The sequence below is a fragment of the Macrobrachium nipponense genome, chromosome 32 (assembly GCF_015104395.2).
Source record: "Macrobrachium nipponense isolate FS-2020 chromosome 32, ASM1510439v2, whole genome shotgun sequence".
In the NCBI taxonomy this organism is placed as follows: domain Eukaryota; kingdom Metazoa; phylum Arthropoda; class Malacostraca; order Decapoda; family Palaemonidae; genus Macrobrachium; species Macrobrachium nipponense.
The window spans coordinates 65,282,000-65,308,473 of NC_061094.1; the positions used below are offsets into that span (position 1 = coordinate 65,282,000).

General features: G+C 33.9%; 1 pseudogene; it reads right to left on the reverse strand.

Annotated features, from left to right (window-relative positions):
- The window catches only part of LOC135207174 (glycine receptor subunit alpha-4-like), a 93,205-nt pseudogene extending 72,855 nt beyond the window's left edge, over nt 1–20,350 (reverse strand).
- Between the last annotated feature and the right edge of the window lie 6,124 nt (nt 20,351–26,474).

A 26,474-nucleotide genomic window follows, 5' to 3' on the forward strand; every position in this document is an offset into this window, starting at 1 on the left:
TAATTACAAAATTATTGACTTTCGGTGCATTCTCTCACAGTCCTCATCTTCCTCTTGCTCGTTTTCTCTCTCGTCTCCTGCTCTCTCTCTACCATCACCTGCTTTTAATTCTTTTTTTTCAGTTCTATTTAAAAATAATAAAAATTCCTTCAATTATTTCTCCAAATAAACTCCCGCTTAAAAACTCTCTCTCTCTTCTCTCTCTCTTCTCTCTCTCTCTCTCTCTCTCTCTCTCTCTCAATATTTCTTTCATCTTCGCTCTTTTCATTTATTATTTTTTTTAAGTCCCCATTTTTTAAAAATAAAATTTCTTCCATTTTCTCCAATTAAAACACTGGCGATTATGTTCTGTACTTAAGCTCCCATTATGACACACAAAGGCTCGAATCATATCTCCCAGGTGCCCAAAATCCTCTCTTATCCACCCGACTCCCCCCCTTTTTTGGGGGGAGGGGTGGGGGCGCCTTATTAGACTCCCCAAGTCTCCCTTGTCGGTGCTTGTGAAGTTTTTAACTGCAGACCAACTGCTTCTCGTTCAGTGTCGTATCCCTGTGGGTAATTCGCCAAGATGCTTGTACACGACATGCCATTTAATTTTTTTTAATATTACTATCAATTTTGATTTAATCATTTATAAATATATCAATTTACTGATCTACTTGCTTGTTTATCTATTTATTTACTTAGTTTGAAAGAAGGAAAGTCAAGGCTACATCTTCATCTTTCAGGTTGATTTTGGAGGCTGCCTTGCTGACCCCATTTGGTCCATCAAAAATTGGTCCTATTTTATCAGTTTATTATTCTCTTTAATCTACGCAATATTCTTGCTCTCCTTTCCCATAGCTATTTCTATAATGATTTACTATATTTTGCAATATGTTTATCATAAGTCGTGTAATCCTAGCATCAATTATAACCAAACGATAATCATCGCTTGTTCACCTTGAAACCTCTCTCTCTCTCTCTCTCTCTCTCAACTCATCTCTCTCTCTCTCTCTCTCTCTCTCTCTCTCTCTCTCATCAATATTAGAAGGAAATGACAAGGTAAAGAATTCCACGAATAATGAGAGTTATTATTATTTTTCCCCCTCCTCTCTCTCTCTCTCTCTCTCTCTCATCAATATCAGCAGGAAATGACAAGGTGAAGAATTCCACGAATAATGAGTGTTATTATTCTCTCTCTCTCTCTCTCTCTCTCTCTCTCCTCTCTCTCTCTCTCTCTCTCGTCTTATTACTCTTTACATGTCTTCGCCAGGAGAGAAGACTGTTTTTGCAGCCATAATAGAGATATCCCTTCTGTATGAATGAGGTTCCTGGTATTATTATTATTAAGTAAACCTTATATTCGTCGAAAGATAATATATGTTGTTGTTATTATTATTATTATTATTATTATTATTATTATTATTATTATTATTATTATTATTATTATTATTATTATGAAAGTACAAATTTGGGTGATAATGTATTCGGTGTGATTTGTGATTTGTTTTATATATTTTTTAAATAAACCTTGTATTCGTTGAAAGTTTTTATTATTATCATTATTATTATTTTTATTATTATTATTATATTATTATTATTATTATTATTATTATTATTATTATTATTATTATTATTATTTCTTTTTCTTTTTTCCACTTATATCCTTTTCCTAAGCTGATGATTTTGTTAGTTCTGTAGGAGGAGTCCCTCGTAGCATTAGAGAACTTATCTACTATTTACTTTATTGGACGCCCTATTCACCGTCCTGGTTAGTTTAAACGAACCCCAAGAAGCAAACGTAGCGGCAAAAGAAATGCCGTCTTTATTCCAGTCACGACCAATGCAACTTAAGGGAGTCAGATGCAATCCCATGCTCTACTGGGCATAAGACTGCGAGATTTTCATTTTATGCATTTTTCTCCGGAATCAAAATAGGTGTAGAATGACAGACAAAATGTATAAGACTCTGGGAAAGTTACCAACATAGAAATAGCTATAGCAAGGGAGATAATAAGGACAGAAAGATGAAGGATATATTATTTTCGTATGGAAAAGCAGGGAAGAAATAAGAGAATAGATGAGAAAAAAGTAAAAGATCTGGGAGTTAGCAACACTGACAAGGCTAAAATAAGGGAGATATGAGGGACAGAAATGTGAGGGAAATATTCTTCACGTATTAACGAGCAGACAGAAAAAAAAAATCTGTGAGAGAAATGAATAACACGTTGTTGAATAAAGTAAAGTATAGGATCAGGGGGCGTTACCAACCTAGAAAGAGCTGAAGTTAGACAGATAAGAGGGACAGAAAGGTGAGGGAAATATTATTCACGCTTTAAAGACGGAAAAGACATATGAGAAATTAATGAAAAAACAGGATGCGTAAACGAGTTTTATTATGGTGCTGAACAAACGAATCAAGTAGAGGATCGGTAAATGACCAAAATACAAAAAACAAAAAGTTAAAGTAAGACAGATAAGAGAGACAGAAAGATGAGGGGAAATATTATTTTCGAATGTAGAACAAGAGAAAAAATAAAGAGAACAAGTGAAAAACACGTAGCGTAAACGAGTTTTTTGGTGTTGAAGTTAAGGTGCCCATTCCGGAAGTGAATATGAAAAGGTGAGAAGACGAATAAATTCCTAAATCTTTATTTGATTTTATGAAGCCTAAGGATACGTTTGTAGGACTTAGGGACGAGAGAGAGAGAGAGAGAGAGAGAGAGAGAGAGAGAGAGAGAGAGAGAGAGAGAGAGAGAGAGAGAACCCACGTAATTAAGGATTAAAAGACACCGTCGTGCACAACATGCAAGGGAACAAAAGAGGGGGGTCTTTAATAGACCCCCTTCCCCCCCCCCCTTCTCCTCCCTCTCCTACCCCCATCATCCCCTTCCAACACCAAATTTTAAAGCTTAAAAGGCATCTGAGAAATTAAAACGAGACCTAACTGAGTAACCCCTTGTCAACCATAACTGAAGCTTCTCCCTCACAATGCAGGCGCTCTCTCACCGCCCCCCCCCCCCCAAAAAAAAAAAAAAAAAAAACACTAGCTCACACTAAAAACTAAGGGGAAAAAATCGGACTCGCAATATCTGGAACAAAAAAAAATGTCACCTTCGTCTATTCTAAAGGTAAGAAAAAAAAGGGTGGGGGGTGTCAAAGAAAATGAAGACGAGCCGAGTTATTTTATATGCCTTTGCACCTAGGATAGCAGTATTAGCTTTTTTTTTTTTTTTTTTTTTTTTTTTGCTTTTCTCAAAGGCGATAGGCGAGGGGAAAATACTCCAAAGGTTTACAGTCAGATAAATTCGTTCATAACGCCTCAGACTTCTCGATATTTCACCGGAAATTCGGGTAAATATTGACAAGGTTTTTCTTTTATTTGTAAGGAAATATATAAATATATAGCTGGTTGGGGGCGAATATTTCCCAGTTGCTGAATAAAAAAAATGACCTAAAGAAATATTCGAACGGATGTTATAGAATACACCACAAAGAAAATATAGTCAATAAAACCTCCTGAGAAAGACTATCACAATACATAAATAAGTCTGAAAGAAAAATGAAAAGATTCGGAGAAATCTTATTGGATACGATAAATAAGACGGCAAAAAAGGAAACAGTCTCTTGGTCGTAAAATAGATTGCTTAAATTATTGGCCACTTGAGAACAGACTTCAATTCGTAGCATTCTGCAAAAGGCTCCGTGAATACCAAGAGGGAGAGAGAGAGAGAGAGAGAGAGAGAGAAAGAGAGAGAGAGAGAGAATCCTCGGAATTACGATATGATTATACCCGTACAAACGACTTTGAATTAGGGGAATTCGTTCTTCTACGAAGATTTTCTCCACGAAATCCGATAATACAGATCTCGCAGTTATACATATTTACCGACCTACTTTCTAATAAAGAAAGTATGAATGATAATCGGGGTTGATATTAGATAAAGAGAGAATGTTGAAACGACAGAACTGGGTGAGCATTGACTATAGCTTTGTGCAATTTGCTTGTCTGGTAAAATACATTATTTGCAGTGAGATAAAACAAGGCATCATGTAGCAAGATCTGCTAATTTACTAATGGAAAATGGATGCGATAAAAGGGAATAATGTTGGCAAAAAGAGGATGCCCTGAAACAACAAAATTAAGCAACAACACGAAGGAAATGAGTACATTGCTCTCATTGCTGACCGCTGGGGTAATTGTTTACATAGGCAATTACTAAGCTTAGCTGTTATGGGCAGTTCCCCGCTGATGAGATAGGCTGCTCTCTCTCTCTCTCTCTCTCTCTCTCTCTCTCTCTCCTCTCTCTCTTTCTCTCTCCCCAGGCACACACATACACATCCACCTTCATACTCACATACACTCGCAAAAACATATACACAAACAACCACATTATAGTTCAGAGTTGCTTCTGTAGGTCTATTGGGATTTTTTTCCTTTGTTTAACAAAACACATTTTATATTTTCAATACAAAATACATTTGTGCATTTTAGGAAGTGAGTGATAGGATCTTGATTTGATGCGCTATTTCAAACAGCTGTACTTAATGCAAAGCCTTCACTGGCAAAGGGGAATGTAGGGATCAAACTCAGTCGTTCTGCATCAGCTTTGATTTTCTTTTTCACATATTTGGTTTTTATTTTGTGAATTCTTCCGTTGCCAGTTCATGCCCTTTGGTCTTTCAGAGTGAATATTTGGTTTTGCTTATTTTGAATCGTAACATGATAATAATCAGCACAACAGACCATAATATCTCCATGAAAACAAACCGATAACCTCCATCACAACAGAGAGAAGACCTCCGTCGAAACAGGCAGAACACCTGGATCATAACAGACTGAAAACCTCAATCAAAACTGACATAACGCCTCGAGTAAAACAGGCAGAAAGCCTCTATCACAACAGACAGACTATCTCAACCAAAACAGACACAAAACAGACAGAAAAACTCAACCAAAACATACAAAAAATCCGCATCCGAAACGGACAGGCCACCTCAAGCAAACCAGACATAAAACTTCAATCAAAACAGACAGACCACCTCAACGAAAGAAGACACAAAACCTCAATCAAATTAGACAGAAAACTTCAATCAAAACATACAAAAAACCTCAATCAAAACAGACAGAAAACCTCCATCCTAACAGACAGAAAACTTATCTATCAAAAGAGACAGAAAATCGCCAACACACCAAACAGAAAACCTCAGTCAAAACATACAGAAATCCTCTGTCACAACAGGCATAAAACCACAATAAAATCCGACAAAAATCTTCAATAAAGATGGACAGAAACCCTCAATAAAAAGAGAGAAATCCTCAGTAAAACCTGACAGAAAACCTCCATAAAAACTGACAGAAAATCTCAATAAAAACTGAAAAAATTCCTCAGTAAAACCTGATAGAAAATCTTAATAAAAACTGACAGAAATCCCCGGTAAAAACTGACAGGAAACTTCAATAAAAACGGACAGAAATCTTCAGTAAAAACTGACATTATACCTCCATCATAACAGACAGATTCTCAAATCACAACAGCAACACAGAACCCCACCTAGTACTCAGTGTATCAGTGGAACCTATAGAGTTACGGAAGAACCATCCAGTGACCTTGTTGTGCACGGATCCGAACGTGTCAGTTTTAGTATTCGGTCCCCATAGTAGGATCGTAGAACCATTGAAGCAGGACTTTTCGCCTCTTCCGTTACAAAGGACTGCGATAGGAGGGGAGTAACAGGCGTGAGAGAAAAATTATTTTCATTTGGATAAAAGCTTCACCTTTTTTTTTTACTCTCTCTCTCTCTCTCTCTCTCTCTCTCTCTCTCTCTCTCTCTCTCTCTCTTTACATTCGTAGGCTGGTACTAAATCTTCTTAGGATTTTAACGAAATGAAAGGAATAGCTGTGAGGTTTTCTATCGTCACCTACGATATTCAATTCCATTTTTCTTCCATTCCCATTCTTGTGTATTTAATTCTCTGATTAGGACTTTTTATTGTCGTCTAAAGGATTTCCCTAAATAAAGTATTTTACCATGAATTCAGAGCTTCTGTTATTTCCTAAATACGTAGGAGGTATCAGGTACCTCACACCCACCCCCCCCCCCTCCCGAAGGAAGGTATCCAATGCATATAACTTGAGTTTCTCATAAATTTCTACTAACATAGAAAACGCATCAGCCATTTTCTCTCCCTCTCTCTCTCTCTCTCGGTCATTAATTTCAACTTGGTAAAAAATTCTCTCTCTCTCTCTCTCTCTCTCTCTCTCTCTCTCTCTCTCTCTCATAATAATGATAATAATAAAAATAATATCGTCAAGAAAGTATAACCACCAAACTGTTGGTAAAGCTCCTCTCCTCTCTCTTCTCCCTCCTGTCTCTCCTCTCTCTCTCTCTATCTCTCTCTCTCTCTCTCTTCTCTCTCTCTTTCTCTCTCTCATCTCTAAATTATTCACACTTCTCCTTCCAATAACGCTTAAATTTCTCAATTTCTAGAAGCCAACAAGACATAAATTCCCCAAAGGAAACCTGCTCTCTATCTAGACCGTCTTTATATTTCATATATACTTCTTATCTCACACTACCCACTGGGATAAATATTTCATTGGGGCTCCCCTAGAGCTACCGAATCTCTTAAGGAAGAGAGATACGTGCTCACTAGCTTATGTATGAATATACACACACACAGTATATATATATACATTTATATATATATATATATATATATATATATATATATATATATATATATATATATATAATAATATATATATATACGTTATATATATATATATATATATATACATATACGATATATAATACATATATATATATATATATATATATATATATATATATATACATATATTATATATATATATATATATATATAGATATATATATATATAGACATATACATATACATACATATATATGTATATATGTGTGTATGTATATATATATATATATATATATATATATATAAACAAATACTAATATGCGCGGCGTCTTACGTAAACATTCCTACGAGAGAGACGTGGGTGCTTGAATAGAGACCGATGAGAGAGAGAGAGAGAGAGAGAGAGAGAGAGAGAGAGAGAGAGAGAGAGATAATATAATGAGAATGAATGGAAATGGGAAGCATGCTTCATTCCTTTTCGGGAGGGGTCCTCCAAAACCACCCATTCAGCGAATCGGCGTGAACGGCCCACTTCAACACGTTTGGTTATAATTTAACCCGAGGTTTTCGAAAACCTAGACTGTTTTCTAGTGAGTCGAGAGAGGGGGCGGGGGCTGAAGGCCGAGTTCGAATATTCTAGGTCATCCTCTGGGCCTGTTTGTTGGATAAGCGTTTGTTTGTGTTAGTATAAATATATGTATGCCTGTATCGCTATTATATTCATTCGTGCATATATATATATAGATATATATATATATATATATATATATAATATTATATAAATATATGTATGTATGTATATATGTGTGTGTATGTATGTATGGTGTATATATACATATATATGTGTGATTGTATTATTTATATATATTATTATATATATCATATATATTATATACACGTATGTATGTAGTATGTGTTATGTCCTCCAAATAAGTGACAAACTACACATGTTTGTGTCTGTGTATATATGTAATGTATACATATATAGACTGCTAAGTTTGTGCATTTGCACGATTTTGTTGCACAGATGCATAGATAACGAGATTCACTAATCACAATTCATCACCTCGACCACGCGTTGTTCATCATGAAATGTTATTGTAATAAAACATGTGGCCACCTGAGGAAAAAAAAAAGTTTTAATGTTATAATCGATGACCACCTAAAAAAAAAATATCGACATCGGAGGAAAATAAGATTTCCATTCCAAAGATCTGTCGAAACTCGACCCAACGACAATGGAAACGGATGCCCTGACTAATCAGCATCTATACTTCACCTTCGACCTTAACAGGAAGCATCGAATTTGGTCATTTATTGTTTTCGGGAATTTCCGGAGAGAGATCCCTGTGAGAGAATTGGGTACAACTCTCCGTCGTTAAGGCTTCTATAATCAATTTTTTTTTATTCGTAGTTGGAAGTGAAATGAGTTTGCTTTTGTGTCTTTGGTCTTGTTTATTTGCTATCTATATTTCTGAAATGTTCCATTTTACCTGCACACTTTTTTTTTTACGTTTTACTTTCTACGTAAATTCCAAATTGCTGCAGTTCCTCGCCTATGCTTCTTCTCTTCCTGTAATTTCCGTGGAAGAACATCGAACCTCTCAGTCAATGAATAGCAACGTCAGTCTGGATAAGATATTCGTTAGGTCAAATCTTGAATAGATTTCGAATAAATTATGATGATTCTCGGTCGAACAAATAACTGATAACAAGTAAGACATGAAATCTCAAATATAATTAGAAAAAATGGAGAAGATTCGAGGTCAATTATCTAACTGGGTTTTATTAATGACTGCAAGAAGTTAGAATGAAACTCAGTCAACCTGGAAAGCAAATAAAAGAAATATATATCTGGTAAATGAGAATCTTTATATTCAAGAGAAGGAGTAAATTATTCTTAAGGAGCAACTGAAGTAACCTGAAGAATAAAAGAAAGGATAAAAGAAGGGAAAGAAAGAAGACATCCAATAGTGAGGGCCCTCCTCATTAAAAGGAAAGGAGTAGAATCATCACGAGGAGTAATGAACAATAATAATTACGCCTCGAACAGAAAACGAGAAACCGATGCTCATTACCAGAAAGCAACTTAGCGTAGTCAGACCTACGTAGCAAAATGAAGTGAAGAATGGCGTAGAAGTTAAAGAGAAGGGAGAAACGGATCATCTTGAAGGAAGAGAATTCTGATGGCGTGACAAATCCTTACACAATCACCATCATCTACTTCTCGGTCCCCGAGAGACAATGGGTGACAGATGAAGCAGAAACCTCCACGATGAGACAGTTACGTTTCGTAACTGTGTCATCGTGGAGACCGATTGTTTGGCTACAGATGCCAGCCTTGAGATTTACCGGGTCCTTCGAAGATGCCATAAAAGAACCAGGGCCCTGGGAGGAGGAGGAGGAAGACAGGCCCTTCACAGAACTCCTGCGGGACCCGAAATACCATGAAAGAGAACTGAGTAAAGGGTGGGCGGGGGGAGTCCATAAAGAAGAGGGAACAATTGATAAAGGCATTGTAAATAAAGCAGGGAAGATCAAACTCTCTCGGGATATTTGCTCAAAGATTTGTACGGTTTGGGGAATGAAAGTCTGTCTCACTCTCTCTCTCTCTGAAATGTCGACTTGCTCGGGATTGTGAGTATAATAGAATGTGGTTCGCTTTTTTTTAAAAAAAGGTGTTCTTGCTGTGATGTTTTCTTTGATATGGAAGTGTGGTTAGGATGGAAGTTTAAAGAAAGAGATCATGTGATATGCTACAATTTGAAATGTATATATATATATATATATATATATATATATATATAATATATATTGTATAATATATATATGTGTGTGTGTATATATATATATATTCATGTTTGTGTGTGTGTGTGAGAGAGAGAGAGAGAGAGAGAGAGAAGTTACATGCACTACCTTTTGGGAGGTGAGGGGTAAATGACTACTCTGATTGTCTCAATATTTCTAAGAATACCTAAACATTTTATGCTTCAGATTATATGCATCAAATCAGATATATAATACAATAACTCCTGTGTATGCCATACGATTATTACCTCCTTTTTTCCAATCATAAAATCTATGAAAATTAAAATAAATTGTATATGACCTTCGCACCATAAATAAAAGTAATAAATAATTTGAACAAAATAAATGTTTAGTAATATTGAAACGATGCAAAGTAAAATGAAAAATAAATAATTTGAACCAAATATATGTTTAGAAATATTTAAACGATACAAAGTAAAAACAAAAGATAAAAACCTCTTGCATTTTAGACACGGTCCGCAATATATGTATTTGCCAACGGATTAGTGACTGAAAATAGAATCTATAAATGTCCCCTGACCCTGCTGAAAGCTCTCTCTCTCTCTCTCTCTCCTCTCCTCTCTCCTCTCTCTCTCTCTCTCTCTCTCTCTCTCTCATATATATATGTATAGATATATATATATATATATATATATATATATATATATTATATATATATATGCAAATACATAGACAATATGTTTTGGCATTCCTTTATTTGTCCTTTGTACGTTTTAAATATGCAATTTGAATAATCCAATTTAATATTGGAAATAGAATTATCGGTAAATAGTTTCGTGCCTCATCGTACATTAATGCTTGATACATATTCTTTACGGAAGTCTTTCCGAGTTGTATGCAAATTTTCCCAAATACCTTAACAGTCCGAGAGTTTGAATTCGATTTTGAAGTATAAATTAGAATAGTTATGTGGTGATGCAGGTTTACTTATAGATATACATTTATTAAAGTTTTTTCTGGTTAGTTTGGTGCTAAAATCATGAAGTGAACATTACCAAACATAGAAACATGCAAAATGCCACTTGTAATGTAAGGTATAAACACGTTAAATATGTGTAGAATATAGAAATATGTAAAATGCCACTTTCCGTGTAAAATACAAATACGTAAAAATGTGTAAAATATAAAAACGTATAAAATACCTCTACACGTTTGGCAGCAAATACATAAAAAAAAAAAAAAAAACTAGCATGACCTGACTACGCAGTTTCTAAAAAAAAAAAAAAAGTACTTCTGAGGAACGGCTTTTCAAAAAGGTAGTAGCTTTATTCTACGGCCTCTTCTCCTTCGCGAGAAGTCCTACGCATAGGAATTGTCCCAAAGTCTATGAATTGTCCTACGTTACGCGGTCGATGTCCCGCGTTGAAAAGACGGAGCGAACAACACCAATATCTGATGGGATCAACTTCTAACGCAAACAAAGCAGAATCCATCCTTTTTCCTTCGTTTTTTGTTTGTTTGTCTTTTCTCTGGCGGGAGCTCCCATCAGGGTAAACAATGCGTTGTGAATTTTTTTTCTTCTTTCTCTCTCTCTCTTTCTCTTTCTCTCTCCTTCCCTCCACGAAGAAATGTTTTTCCTTATTTTCTCTTTTTTTATTTTCCTTCTCTTTCTGACTTGCGTTCTTGACTCTTCCCTCTGGATGTTATCTTTTAGATTTTTTCTTTTCTTCTTTTTGGCTCTCATTTTTCAAACATGCGTTCTCGCATATTTCCTTTCGATGTTATCTTTTATTTGTTTTTTGTTTTTGTTTTTTTCTCTTTCTGACTTTCGTGCTCGCTTTTTTCCTCTAGGTGTTATCTTTTGGGATTCTTTTCTTATATTTCTTTATTTTGGGTTATCTTCTTTCTGACTTTCGTGCTCGCCTCTTTCCTTTCGATGTTATCTTTTGGGATTTTCTCTTTCCGTCACGTCTTTGGCCGACTTGATTCCGCTCGGGTTGAAGTTTTTCGGGGATGAAAATATGCCCCCCGAAGTTTTCATTTTCTGAAAGTAGATCATCTCGTATTCATTCGTTTTTCCATTTCTCACGATCCTTTCTTCTGCCATGCTCTATCGGGTATTTATCTTAATTATTCATGTTTTTATTTTCTGAAAATAGATCATCTCCTCGTATTCTTTCGTTTTCTTATTTCTCATGTTCCTTTCTTCTGCCATGCTCTATCGGGTATTTATCTTAATTATTCATGTTTTTATTTTCTGAAAATAGATCATCTCCTCTAATTCTTTCGTTTCCTTATTTCTCATGTTCCTTTCTTCTGCCATGCTCTATGGGTATTTATCTTAATTATCTATATAATTATGTATTGTGTTTCATGTTAAATAAGATGATTTGTTAAGGTCACTCTTGTCTTTTCCAAGACTGTCTAATCAGTCTGTTATATTGATCTTTTTTATCCTTTCGTTTAATGAACCTGTTCCTGTTTTCATTCTATATTATTTTCAATTCCTTTCTTTCCTTCCATTATTCTATTCCCTTTCACAAAATACTTATGAATGTGTGAACAGTTTCCCCTCATCTCTCGAACCTTTTCCTCTCCGCCACGAGGTACCCACTCTCACTTTTCTACAGGTATTATTTTAGTCATCCTTCTAGTGAGCTCATAAGTGGTGAGTTCTTGCTGCTCTCGGGTGGCTTAGTAACACTCGTAACACCCGTCAAGTCATCTTATTTCCTCTTTCCCTTGTGGATATTACATTAACAGACATCTTGTAGATTGTACTATTCAGTGACTGTTTCATACAATAAACTTCAAGCTTTGGAATTTTCTCCCTGCCTTTGTGTTTCCGGCCTCTCCTAACCTTAACCTAGCTTACCTTCAGAAGGCAACTTTAAGTCTTCTAATGTGGCTAAGCCCCAACCTACGTCCTTTTATTCACTATCTTGTCTCATTCGAGCCTGGGCAAGTAAACAGTCCCAGTTACCCTAGTTCCTAAAAAAAAAAAAAAAAAACAAAAAAAAAAAAAAAAAAAAAAGGAAAACTGAGAAATATTCGAATCTTGTCTCATTCGAGCCTGGGCAAGTAAAGAGTCCCAGTTACCCTAATTCATAAACAAAAAAGGAAAACGAAGAACTATTCGAAGAAATGTGCGAATATTGGCACGACTTGACTTCTCCCCTTCCCCAGCTTATCTACTTCCTCAAGTTGCGTAGTTCCTCTCCCCTTTAAGGATGTAGGTGCATCATGGGCACCATGACGTTGCAACGAGATGAGCATTTATACACACTCTCTCTCACTCTCTCTCTCTCTCTCTCTCTCTCTCTCTCTCTCTCTCTCTCTCTATAGCTGCTTCTGTTTACTTATCTGTCTCTCTAGGAGTCTGGACGAATGATGAGAACCGAGATTTTGCAGAAGCTAGGATTATCTCTCTCTCTCTCTCTCTCTCTCTCTCTCTCTCTCTCTCTCTCTCTCTCTCTCGTTCGGATTATTATTATTATTATTATTATTATTATTATTATTATTATTATTATTATTATTATTATTATTATTAAAGACAGTGCTATTTTGTCTTATTAATTCTGCTCTTACCTATTTCAAATTTTAAAACTTAGATAAATTACAATAATGCATAACGATTTTACAATATCTGTAACTCGTCACTGTTACCCCATGTATCTGAGAGAGAGAGAGAGAGAGAGAGAGAGAGAGAGAGAGAGAGAGAGAGAGAGAGATATGGGGGGGGGAGGGATGAAGAGGGCTGTGACACAGATTGGATTTGTTCCATCAATGTAAATCAGCAGCTGTTGACTTTGGCAGTAGACTGATATTACAATATGGTCCTCTGTGTGCTGCTATATTGGGTTTATGTTGACCTAATACAAAAAAAAAATAATTTTGTTTTTACCTAAAATTGGAAGGAAACGTTGTTTTTCTCTCCAAAAATTTCGTGCCTTTGGCTTTTTATGAAAACCTTATTTCGGAATTTTTTTTTTATAAATTTAAAGTCATGTAATTTTGATGAATTTCTGCGTCATCTTAATAATTCCCTGTATTCATTTCATAACAAAATAGTAGAGAACCCCAATACGCGATAGATAAGTCTTTAATAAAGTAAATATTATATTATTGGACGATATTATTGTAAAATTATCTTTGCAGTTTCTTAATTTGAACGAACTACATCAGCGTTCAGTGATAAACCCAGATAACTGATATAAATCGATTACTGTCCATAAACTCAGGACATCGTTTATTCTTTAGACGACAAAACTTTTATTTCCCTTAGGAATTGACATTCACCACCTCCTTTCCCAAAGTTAGAATTTTTAATCTTCCGCGCGAAAAATAAAATCCTGATGTGATGGAAATTCGCGCTTGAAATGGAAGATGACCTTGTTAGCAGTGAATCAAACGAACTACGGATCGTTTTGTAATACATGTTTCCTCCCCGCGCCTGTTAAAAATTGCTTACCGATATATTGGCTTTCTGCACCAAACGTATTCTCTCTCTCTCTCTCTCTCTCTCTCTCTCTCTCTCTCTCTCTCCTCTCTCTCTCTCTCTCATAGTAGACTGTTTTTATCAGATACGTAATGTGTTGTCATTCTAAGACGTAACAGTTAAAAAAAAAGATTTTCATATATAACATTATATTTTTGGTGTCCTAAACATTCCAAAAATTAAAACCTGAAGAAAATATCTTCAAAAATAAAAGAGTTATGGCCTTTTTAAATTTACAAATTTAAAGGCCTTTTTTCTCTATTTTTCAAAATGTGGTGAGTGTGGTTTTTAGCGCTGGACGCCTCATTTCTAAGAACATAATCATAGAATCAAGATTTATTGTTTGCATCTCTCTAATCTTCTGATGGTGAATGTGACAGTGAGACCGTAAGGAAATTTAGAAACTTTGATATGAACTAAGCTTCATGGACCCTCTTCAGAAATATTATTCATATCTCTATCAATACCGTAACACAAGATTCATCTGACCAAGTAGTATCATCGATATAAAAATGAATTTGGCAACGCGAGAAGCCTTGGAACCCGTTAAACATTGAAAAAAAAAAAGTGAGACCGTAAGGAAATTTAGAAGCTTTGATATGAACTAAGCTTCATCCACCCTCTTCAGAAATACTATTTATATCTCTATAAATACCGTAACACAAGATTCATCTGACCAGGTAGTATCATCGATATAAAAATTAATTTGACAACGCGACAAGTCTTGGTACCCGTTAAACGTTAAAAAAAATAAAAAATAAAAAAAAACAGTGAAACCGTAAGGAAATTTAAAAGCTTTGATATGAACTAAGCTTCATCCACCCTCTTCAGAAATAGTATTCATATCTCTATCAATAACGTATCACAAGATTCATCTGACCAAGTAGTATCATCGATATAAAAATGAATTTGACAACGCGACAAGCCTTGGCATCCGTTAATAGTAAAAAAAAAAAAAAAAAAAAAAAAAAAAAAAAAAAGAGGAAAAGTTACGACATAACACAAACAGAAAGGGATTAGGAGCTGGAATGGAAGTAGCCCCATCAACTGCGACAGAAGTAGATCAGTCTGACTAGAAACTTGAAATGAGTTTGCAGACTCGCGGAGAGAAAACATCGGCAGAAATTTTCCATAACAGCGCCATTCCTTCGATAATGTCGAAGGTTTTTTTAGATGTCCGGAACAAGGCTTGAGATTACCCGAAGTTCCCGAGATAAAGAGATGACTGAGACGAGCGTCGCGGACATGGAAATAGCCAGTTAGATTACACATTATGGAAATCATATTGGTTTTCATGGGCGAAGTATTGACTTCCCGTGTGCTTCGGAAAATGGGTTTCGAATGGGTCTTAAATCTATAGATTTGTTAGCAGCAACGAATGATATATAGATCTTGAGTTACTCATTTCGTGAATTAGCTTCCAAGAGAATCATTCGTGAGTGGTTGTTAACTTACAAAGTACTGTTACGATCAAATCGTCGCAAGTTCTTTTAGAAACCAAGGGGATAGTATCGAGAGAGAGAGAGAGAGAGAGAGAGAGAGAGAGAGAGAGAGAGAGTCAATCTGTCATGTCCATCAATCACCCATTGAATTAACGATGAACCATTCTTCGCAGAAAGCTCCCACGGTCACACCCACTCGCTAAGCATCAGCTAACCCCTACACACACACACACACACACACACGCACAGTGTGCCACTCACGTCTATCCTACACTAACCTTCTGTGCTTGCCAAACTATATAGGTGGGTTGGTAGCTCCTTTAGGACTCCCTCAACTCTTCCAGGGTTTTCAGATTATACAACTTTTTTTAGTCTATAGCCTTATATATGAACGACCTTAAGGTGCTACTGCATTTCTTATATTCAGTCCTTCTTGCTCAAATATATACCACGCAGGCTAGTAATCACATTAGCTTCCAGCCCTTTTTCTCCAATTCACATCAAGCATCAACATTCACTTCACTTCCATAAAGGAGAGTTTGCTCAACGATCGATTTTGCTCTCCTTCAAAATTTTCTGACATGTTCATGTTACAGATCTTGTTTCAGTTGTTCCATAATTCTCTCATCCTAAAGTTGCCTGTTTTATTTACTCCACTAAATCTACAGTCATCAGTCGCTTACATTCTTTCACACTCCAACACAAAACACACACAAACATTATATATAATATATATATATATATATATATATATATATATATATATATATATATATATATATTATATATATATAGTGTTCTATGCTACTAATTTCATTTACCCTCATTAACCTCTCTCTTCCTAATATGCACTTTCAACCTCATTTTACAAACATTTCTGATCGTTTTCATTCTGCATTTCTCTTCACAATCGCCAATTAGCAGTCTTCCAACTACAAACACTTTGTACCACTTTCATTCATGATCCATTTTCCTTCCACACACTTTTATTTGCTTTATTTTACCTGACTTTACTTTTCTAGTCTGTTCTAGCATTATTCTCTCTCTGTCAGTCCTTATGTAAAGGTTTTAACTTACACGAACTGGTGTATGTATATATATATGAATATATATTATATATATATATATATATATATATATATAGTGTGTGTGTGTGTGTGTGTGTGTGTGTGTGTGTGTGTGTAAATATGCATATATATGTATATATATATATATATATATATATATATATATATATATATATATATATATATGTGTGTGTGTGTGTGTGTGTGTGTGTGTGTGTGTGAAAGTGTGTGTGAAAAAGAAGACACACAGGACAGAATTAGGGAGAAAGAGCGAACGAACCTCCTACAATATAGAAGAAAAAAAATAATGACTTCAAAATGAAAAAAAAGCAAACAACGGACATTACGCCCGAAGTCCTTTACCAAGACAGTGAATGAGGGATTCTCACGGTCTACAAGACCTTCCTGAAGTGCTAAAAGTCACCACTTACAGGTATCTTAAGGAGTGCATTTGGCTGGAAGTGTTTGTCTGTAGGTGAGGGAAAATAAGCCTTTTCCAGGAAAACTCCTTCCAGGTCTTTATCTAAATGAGGACGTGAATTAAAGGTGTAGTTTCCTATAAGGAGAAAATTTTTTAAAAAATAATAAAGGATAATTCTTCAATTTATTGAGATAGTTTATGTGGTATTTTATCTCTTTGATTAGAAAGTAAGCGTTTTCTGGGAAAGTTCGTTCTAAATGACGTCTAATAAAGGTGTAGTTTCATTTAGGGTAACATTCCTTAAAATAAAGATAATTCTTCAATATATCGAGATACCTTATGAAGTATTTACTACGTTAAATCTTAAACAGACTGAAATGAAGTATATGATTTCTTGATTCGTTTAAACCATACGACGGTTGAGAATGTTCCTAAAAAATAATAATTCTTTAATATATTAATATATTTATCGGGTATTTTCTTCTTCAAAACTTAAAATGATTGGGAAGAAGTACGTAATTTCTTGACTCCCTTAAACCAAAGCCTGGCTTAGGTTACAATATTCTGATATAAAAATTATCACCATTTAAGAAATGTCATCTACAGGTCCTAGTACTAGTTTATGGCTCTCCCAACTGATCGCCTTTCCTGTGATATATTGGGTTTCAGTGTATCACCTTTAATCATTGGCAGTAGGAGTCGAGAGAGAGAGAGAGAGAGAGAGACCTCAACCAAAGCTAAAGATTCCTCTTTTAAATGCATTCAATACATTTCCCCCGTAACGTAACCAAGGCCAACATTATTTATTATAACTACAGCAACTTTAATGTAACTGTACGTTATCCTTTCCACCTAATGTTTTTCACTATATATTTCCCTCAAAGAAATGTTTGCGGGGCTGGTATTTCACAATGGCATTATTTGCCGGAATTTTAAATGTCAGAGGTCTGACATTTTCTAAATAACCTTTCATACAAAGTCATCAATTCATTCAGCAGTTTTCCTGGACCAAACGCGAGCATGACCTTCAATGATGGCAAATCATTTTCCCTTTACTCTCACTTTCTCTCTTCCTATTTTTTTTCTTAGTCAGAAAAGACTTTTGTCAAATACATTTTACCAAGGAACTTTTTGAACTCGTGTTTGTCATGTATTACTCATAGTAAAGCTACGTTTTATCAGTGTCAGAAGCAATTTAATAATAAATATTAAATCGTGATACAATCGCAAAATAATTGCCAGATGCCTGTTGGGTTGTAATGAGTCTTTTATCAGTACGACAACTGCAATCATTTGAATTATGAAGCTTTGGTATTTAGCTTTTCAAGGCTGAAAGAGAATAAGATCTTTTAAATTTAATGGTTTAAACAGTTAACACATTTAGTTATTTCAATGGAGGCTGATGGGATTTGTGGTCTGAATAAAACTCTATTTTCAAATTTCATGCTACTGTTAATTTGCTGAATCTGCTCGTCTTTTCCTTCATTCTTCTTATTTCAAAAATAATGAAATTCAGGGGTATTTATTTCATCTTTATTTGCCATTTCTTTTCTTTTCTTTTTTTTTACAAATTTCATATAAATTATTACTGAAATATATTTCACATTTGCTTAGAGCATTTTATATATTAAAAAACGAGTTATATTTGTTGTTCAAGCAGTTACAAATGTTTTGGATTCTAGAAATGACTTTATTTGATCTTAGAATAGAAAATATGACCTATGTGAATTAAATCAAAGAGGATAGTATCATCAAAGAATAATTACGTTCATATTTAAATCAAATAGAACAAAACAGCAGCGTCATTAATAATAATAATAATAATAATAATAATAATAATAATAATAATAATAATAATAATAATAATAATAATAATAATAATAATAATAATAATAAGTAATAATAACAATAATAATAATAATAATAATAATAATAATAATAATAATAATAATAATAATAATAATAATAATGGTGAAGACGGCATCACAGGAAATGCATAAGTTATTACCAATCCAACCATCACATTTGTTCCTCTACATTAGAGTTTCGGAGGTATTTGTTATTGTTCTATAACAGGAATATCTTAATTAAAGCATTTACCACTATTCATTAAAAACCTACACTGCTTTTATTTAAAGCATTGTTCTTCAAGTGTATGAGTTTTTCGATAAAAATGACTTATTAGTGTGCATGAGCTGAATCAAGTTGGTCATATAGTTGATGTCATGAAATATAGACATAGTGAAATGTGGCAGGGCGGCACCGTAGCGTTTCCGTATTTTTCGCTTGGTGGGTTGTTCTGTATTGTAAATTGTTGCCGGTCAGTGTATATTCAAGGTTACCATAATCTGTCAGTAAGGTGTTGATACAGCATTATTAAGTGGAGAATGCGAGTTTTTTTAAACTAGAATATTGAATATTTTTTTAAATATGCATATTTTGCTATGCTTGGAATGATAACCCTATGAATGTCACTTGGTAGCCCCCTTAGCTTTCATGAGATGCCTGGGTTCTACCCCGATGAGTCAGATATTTTTTTCCGTGAAACACAGTGTTCTGTGTTGATTATATAGATATATATATATATATATATATATATATATATATATATGTGTGGTGTGTGTGTGGTGTGTGAGCGTGTGTGTGTGGTGTGTGTGGTGTGTGTGTGTGTGTGTGTGGGTGTGTGTTTGTGTGTAAATAAAGGTTTTTGCCACGAAGGAAAAAAATGAAAAAGCGAAGATAGCCAAGTACTTTCGGTCGTTCTGTTCGGACCAACAGGACCGAAAGTACTTGGTTCTATCTCGCTTTTTCATTTTTTTCCTTCGTGGCAAAACACCTTTATTTATACATAGCATCACGTTTTATATACTCGTGATCAATTTACATGTACACATTCACAAACACACTCATATATACATACATGTGTATATATGTGTGTGTGAATGTGCTTGTATTTTCCTTAGTATCTGTGATAATTTGGTGCATTTTATCATTTAGAAATACAGTTTTAGAATTCTTTGCAAATAAATGTAATGCGCTGATTAAAAACAGAACAATCCTGTAAAAAGATGAACGATATCAAGGAAAAGTTTTGCAAAATTAGTAAGAAGGAATTTTAATTCGTCGAATACCCCTCAATTAATCAAGTTTATTCAATTAAATAATGCAATTTCATGTATCCACCAAATATTTAAAGCAAGACTCAGAACAATTTCGAATCCCTGTTGTGTAAGCAACAGTTGACTTTATTATGTATCGTGTCCAATTAATTTCAGGATTCCCGTTGCACAAGAAAAAAAAAGACAAACGAAATTAAAACAAATCAAATCCTAACCTGCAGATCCTCGAGCGTGAACTAGTCCATTAACCGTGGAGACTTTAAACAAAAAAAATCGCTAACGCCGAGCGGTTACTACACGTCCAGGCCAGCCCCTTCCAACGTATAATACTGGGACAGGCTGGCGACGGCGGAGAGCGGAGCGAACCACACGAACACCCACGTGACACTGACCTCCGCAGGCAACGGTGCGGCCGAGGGAAATCTCTTGCCTCGCTGCCAGATGACCGCTCGGGATAGCTCGTACCGCATCTGCATAATGCACCGAGTGACCGAGTAGAAGCGACCTAAGTCTCTCTCTCTCTCTCTCTCTCTCTCTCTCTCTCTCTCTCTCTCTCTTCTCTATAATTCACGTTCGTAAAAGGGAGAGAGATGGTGCTTTCACAATCGAGTGCTCATCAAAAGCGGAAAAGCCAATTACCAAGGGCGAGATAAGTATGAGTTTGCGAACTCTGGCCAAATAGGGTTTTGTTGTTAAAGTTTAACTTATATCGCTGTTTGCGCGATGCAAGGCTGGATGTTAGGTAATGATTACGAATTTTCAAAGCACCTGTTAATTGTCGAGGAGATGTGCGAGGAATGGCCACCATTCTTCTCTCTCTCTCTCTCTCTCTCTCTTCTCTCTCTCTATATATAATATATATATATATATATATATATAATAATATATATATATATATAATATATATATATATATATATATATATATATATATATATATATATATATATATATATATATATATATATATATATATAAATATATATATATATATATATACATATATATATATATATATATATATATTATATATATATATATAGATGATATATATATAATATATATATATATATATATATATATATATATATATATATAATTATATATATATATATATTATATATATATATATATATATATATATATATATATATATACATATATATTATATACCATTATTATATATAGTATATCATAATATATATATATATTATACTTATTTACTTTCATTAAAATTGTTCATTTTACTCTTGCAAGAAATTTTAGACTGTTTTCATTACATTATTTGTTTTTCTTCTCTTCAAACATTATTGGGTGGGGTTTCACCTTTTCTTTTGTTCGTGGTCGTATTCTCTCTCTCTCTCTCTCTCTCTCTCTCTCTCTCTCTCTCTCTCTCTCTCGTCGTGATTCTCTGATCCCGTATTGTCCATATATTCTGTAGTTCATTTTCTCAATTAACAATGTTTTTTTCTGAAATTATTTCTATATCCCTCTTTAATTAGTATTTTATTGAGTTTTATTTATCCTTTTATATTTGTTAATCTCTCTCTCTCTCTCTCTCTCTCTCTCTCTCTCTCTCTCTCTCTCTCTCTCTCTCTCAATTCTATAGTTGTAGCAGAAGAAATCAGAAATATTATGCAATCTTTTTTTGCCTTTCATTAGTATATATCATACCTCTTTGTGAGATACTCTCTCTCTCTCTCTCTCTCTCTCTCTCTCTCTCTCTCTCTCTCTCTCTCTCTCTCTCTGTGCTTCAGGGCTGTAAATGAAGTAAGATAAAGCTACTTGCTAATTTATTAAATATCACTCCATTGCTTCTCACCCATTTACATTCACGGGGCATGTGATACATAATCACATGCCCCGTTTAAGATTTTTATCTCTAATTACCTTCGTCTTATTTTCTGGAAATTCTCTTGTCTTGGAAAAATTAGGGTTGATATGAATAGCTCCTTTCAACATTTCCCCAGCATGTTTGTCGTTCATGGGACAACCGGCTTCCAATATCCTCAGCTGGGGGAATATTTCAGCCAGTTGAGTTAATGGTTCCAAGAAGAAAATACAAATGGGTCTCTTTTCTGAAATGAAAGGGTTATTTGACCAGTTCAGAGAAGCCCCCTCATTTTTAAGTCGATGTTTAGGCTACAGACTCGAGGACTAAAAAAAATTGCTTTACACCTACATATGGATGAACTTGAACTCTTGCAATCATTTTTAATTAGTGAGTATTTTCTAAGAAAGTGGCACATTTTCTCAATAAAATTAGTTCCTTTTGAATTCTAAATTGCCAAATGAATTCTTGTATTTGCAGATGTTTTTTTAATATTTTTTTCTTTATTCATGAGAGATACAGGTGGTTAAATGTGAAATGTACTTTTTATTTAGAGGATTTTTTGTAGAGTAACGATAATGGGTCTAAAGGCATGCATACAAAATCATAAATAAGATAAGTAGCGTTTAGACATTTTAACATAAGCTATTTATCATTTATTTAATAGAATGAAAATGTAAAAAAAATATAATGTGCACGTTTCATAGTACATAATGAAATGTAGCGTATTTATTTTAGTTTTCGTTGGTGGAACAACACGTTATTCGACCGCAGATTTTAGCACGCGTCCTGAGTAAGCTGGAGGTTGGATCATGCCTTGTTTAATTATCATTAAAAGCACATAATTTCATTTTTTTGAATGTCATTAAGAACAATTTAGCAAATCTTATTAGTACTGAACATCGTGTATCTATAGCAATGGTTTCATTATAAAGGATGAATTTATAAAACTATTTTATTCTGTCCCAGGTGCTGTTCTGTTGTTCACTTTGTTGTTTAAAAATGCCTTCATTCTATTTAGATATTGAAATCTATCATTCACTTTCAAAGTGGCTCACCTTTTGTATCATTTCAATGACATTAGCAATTAATGATTATGATCACCTGAGAATATCATCATGTTTATTTGTTCTTTTTCGGATATACTTCGAAAATAGCGAGTGACGCCTTGGAAAGTCTGGAGATTTCATCAACGCCTTACTTTGCATAGTAACACTTTTTTGTATAATTTTCAAATAAAAAAGCAATTACTGATTATTGTTATTTTTACAATTATTTCACTTTTTTTCCCTCGAGTGAGGAGGCGGAACAAGCCGAACAAACAACACGGACAATACGAGGGACATCTTTCAAAACAAAAGGCAGTTTCGAGGAAAAGCGAAATGTCAGATCTATTAGCGGCGACGAAGAACAGCCAGTCAGTTTCTACATATGTCAGCGAGAACCAAATGAAACGAGACGAAAAACGAAGGGATATCAACCCCCCCCCCTCCCCCCCCCCACGTCTCTTTTTCTTCTCTTCAGGTTTATCTTTGATACGCTACAATACACCGAATTTTTTTTTTTTCGGCTTAAATGAATCCTGTCCGGCTAACCTCTTCGTGTGCAATCGCTTTAACCAAACTTTTCTTCCCTCAAGTTTTTATTAATGCGGTCATTGCTGAATAGGTTTCGAAAGAAAAAGTCGAGCATCAAAGCAACCGCTTTTTCATCCTCATAATTAATAATAATATTTGTGAGTCATTTCACAAAGGAAGCGATGTATTTTATTATGGTGCTCCTAAGATGGCAGAGTTCTGGACACTGATATGGGAATCAATCATCCGTTTGCTTTCTAGTTCTTTATAGCTCTGTTGCTATGATGTCAAAAAGCGTTCGGTTTTATTTAAATGAAAATATTGAAATTCATTAGTTAGACTATTGGCGAATGAATGTAATTCAATTTTATGTACAAGGCCCATGTGGATCCCCATAAACTCATGCGAGAACCACACATACTCGCATTTATATTATATTTATATATTATTAATATATATATATATATATATATATATATATATATATATATATTATATAATATATATTGTAATGAACCTCTATTATGTTCATTAGGTCCTTTGAAAAATAAATGAATAAATAAATAAATAAATGGAAAAAGAATCGGGACTGATAAAATCTGGCAGCAATTGAGACTGACAAAGTAGGACGAAACCAAGTAACACAAAACCTTAAGACTAATTTATTATATACAATATTAACAATTGTTTGAATTCAGTATTTATATGAAAGCATCAGTGGCAAAGCAAAAACGTTTAAGCAAAAATAACCATAACGAATTTGATCTGAAAATCATCAGATAAGGCAAACATCAAACAATCAGCATAACTATCTTTAACAAACAATGATTGAGTCAGTACACCAATAACCAAAACTAAACATTCCATGTAAGCAGGGGGAAAAATAATTACTTTACATAAAGGATCAGTAAAATGCCATTACAATTATTACAGTAACCTAAGTACGAGCAGTTAGCAAATAGTTAATAAGAGACAACATAAGGTTAAAACTGTAGGAACAAATTAACAATAATAGGCCATAAAAATCACAAGCAGGGTTAACAGATTATGCCACAAAAACACAGTATCAATTTCCCGATTACTTTAAACATTAACATTAGAACCTTGGAGAAAACCTAAGGCACAAAAGCCTTCTACAGTAAATGCTGCAGGACACTCCATACCCAGGAAACCGTGGCAACTTGCAGAGATAACACCTGAGGACCCCCGGACCCCCCCCCTGAGAAAATACCTACCTGAAGAAATTTACCCAGCGAAGCGTACACACAACGCAGACGAAGCTGCCCTTCAGGAGAATACAGACGAAGCTGCAACTCTGAAGCCGTGGTCCTCAACATAACGCAAATGAAGCTGCTAACCCAGATAACACTGGCTCTGCTGAACATCTTGATGCTCGCCCTTAACCCTGCAGGTCCTGAATTATAAACCAGATTGCCATGACGGACTCCAAAGGTGACTGAACAGAACCCCCCCATGCTGCTTGTAACCAGCTCAGGTCTCTGTACCTTACTGACTGAAGCAGTCAGACACCGGCTGTCGGGCGTTACCATATATATATATATATATATATATATATATATATATATATATATATATATATATATATAATATATATAATATATATATATATATATATATATATATATATATATATATATATATATATATATATATATATATATATATATATAATATATATATATATATAGATATATATATATATATATATATATATATACTAATACAAAGATTAATTTTAAATCAACAAATCACATCTCATCTGAATGGGGAAATAGTACACATCAGTGCAATAACCATTTCTTTTCTTTTCTTAAAGTTATACCCAATCATTTTCTCATCTTTAAGTGTCTGCGTGTGCGCGCGTGTGTGTATACTTTTAAAAAGTAAGCGACGGGACTAACCAGCGTTCCGCAGTGGGACTTTCATAGAAAAGTGACGCCCTCCAACTTATCTGTTTAATTAGTGGTAGACCCAACTTCATCGAGTGGAAGAAATTCAAAGAGAGAGAGAGAGCCCACACACGCCACACACACACACACACACAGAGAGAGAAGAGAGATCAAAGCTACACGGGTAAATTTCGCAAAAGGTATTCGCAACATGATTCGCTGAAGCAAAAACAATGATGTTAATAACGTCCAGAGCGATGCACATATTCATTCTTTTATTTGATTAATTTAATAAATGCTTTTATTTTTTATTTTTTTTTATCCGACTAAGTTAAATGTTTTTATATTTTCCTTTTCCATCCGTGAATATCGTATGGTTCTTAAGATTATGTTTGTTTTTTATGTAATAAAGAATTCTTAGAAAAGTTTTTTTTAATGAAATATTCAATATATTTTTTAATGTATAAATATTACAATAATTTTATTATATATTATATATATATATATATTATCTATATATATATATTATATATACGTATATACGTTATACATAATTACACATATTATATATAATATATATATATTATATATATATATATATATAGATATATACATATATATATAATTATAATATAATATATTAAGAAACACGTATATCCGTCTATACATATATATTATATTATATATATATATATCCATATATATATATATATTATAATCTATATAAATATTATATTATTTGATAATATAATATATATTTTTTTTTTTTATATATATATATATTATAACATTAGTATCCATACATACATACGTACATACATACTTGCATACATACTTACATATTAGAAAGAAACAAAGATACTGCGTTGATACTAATCAATGGGAAATGAAGGTGTTGGAACAGATTTGAAAAGCCACTTGACCTAAATTAAAGTTTTAGGTTTAAAGAAGCGAGGATGAATGATGATTTTCCACTCTCTCTCTCTCTCTCTCTCTCTCTCTCTACTCTCTCTCTCATCTGCTTCTCTCTCTCTCTCTCTCTCTCTCTCTCTGAAGATATCTTTAATCGCATTTTTAGTACTCATGATATTTTTTTCCAGAATTCCTAAAATTTAAATCTATTGGTGCTCAACTTTCGTATCACATAGACATTAGAATGATCATTATCAAAATAATTATTTCA